Here is a 1,702-nt window from a genome sequence, read left to right on the forward strand (position 1 = left end):
GTTGGCGGTGGTGGCGGCGGCTCATAGGGGCCGGGCTGGCATGCAGTGGACTCCTCTCTCTGGGAGTGCCCACTCCTAGGCACTGCTCTCCCCATGATGCCAACGCTGCCTGCCAGCCTCCCCCACCCCCCAGAGCCTAGGCTCCCCTGCCTGCCAGGCCACCTCTTCTGCTGAAAACCCCCATTTTATAGATTTTCATAGGAGGGGTCTATTTGCTTCAACAAGTAGCCTCTATCCAGTTACCTGGAAACTTGAGGCAGCTGGCACCGATTTCTGATTAACGTGGTACTTTCTTGCCCCTATGGATGATGCCAGGAGGCACCTGTAGGTGCTGAGTTCCCCCTGGGTGCTGGGAGCCTGTTAGAAAGGGCAGGGTATCTGCAGGTGGGGCATGGGGAGCAGGAGCAGAGGGATCCCAAAGGTCACTATGGTGTGAGAGTTGCCTCAGCCTGAGAAGAGGCGAAGGCCGGGTGAGGGAGGCAATGGAGACCGCCTTCAACATGCATTAAACCTAGAATTCCATACAAGTCAAAACAGTAATAAATTGGAGTTGAATAAGTACCTTCAGACATGTGAGGGTTCAAAAACTTTAGCTTCCACCCTCCCTGTCTTAAGCGCTAAGGGGTGGGCTCCTGAGTGCACCAGGAACAAGCAGGCCCGGTTCCTGGGCCAGTTGGCTGTGAATCCCGCTGGGGACAGCGTTCCTTGGCTCCTGGGCTTCTGGATGCCCTAGGTGCCTCCTCAGAGCCACCACCATCTCTCACACTCCTTCTCTATGGCTGGCACAGCGTAGCTAACATTTGACGTGGTGAAGAGATGGTGTGGGCCGTAATTCGGGCTTTGTGCTGGCGTGGTCTGCCGCAGCGGCCTGCCTGGGAGGGCCTGGAAAGGTCTGACATTTTAGCAGTATGTCACCCTGGATGCCGGAGAACCGGGGCCAGGGCTCCGTCAAGGCAGGCTGCCCTCCGCTGAGGAAGCAATGCCTGCCCAGGACTGCGTGTCCAGCCCTCGTGCAGTGGCCCCGAGCTAGGTGGTCTACCAGGTCCCCCCTTTTTGCTCACATTCAAGCATCAGGCTGGACACAACGCTCCTTGGCCCCACAGTCCAGGACAATAGTGTTATAGGTGGTGGGACAGTTCCAGGTGTCTGACAGGCAGGGTCAGACCGAACCTGGGCTCAGCAACCTCGGTACTTGGGTTCTGGCTAGGAGAGAATTCAGAGCTAAGACTCCAACTGTAGGAAAACATTTATTTGGAAAATCACAGGTAGAAGCAATTCCTAAAAGAAATGGGCTCAGGAAACAAGCTGTACAGGTAAAAGAAGGGCCCTTGGAGCTTGGAGTGAGGGAGATGATGGGGGACAGGGAGGGAGGGAGAGGAAGCGGCAGGGTCCCCCTTCCCTGGAGGGAGGCGCTGGGTCCTCCGTCTTAGGGCTTTAGGGTGGAGACCTTAAGGGAAGTCCCAGGGAAGATCTCAGTAGAACAGTCAGCAGCTTTCCAGGTGTGTCCTTTCAGGGTCATGGTCTCCTAGATGGTCAGCGCCAGAGCGGGGGGTCATTACCCAGTGCAGCTGGGCCTGACGTCTGCCGTGGGGACACTGCTGGTTTTACCTCTAGGGAGGAAAGGTCAGGGGTCACGGGGGGAGGAGGGAGGTCCCTACAATGGATTGCCTGGCGCCAGGCACGCCCGTCCACTGCGACCACA

Source organism: Myotis davidii, unplaced genomic scaffold, assembly GCF_000327345.1.
Source record: "Myotis davidii unplaced genomic scaffold, ASM32734v1 scaffold1569, whole genome shotgun sequence".
Taxonomy (NCBI): Eukaryota; Metazoa; Chordata; class Mammalia; order Chiroptera; family Vespertilionidae; genus Myotis; species Myotis davidii.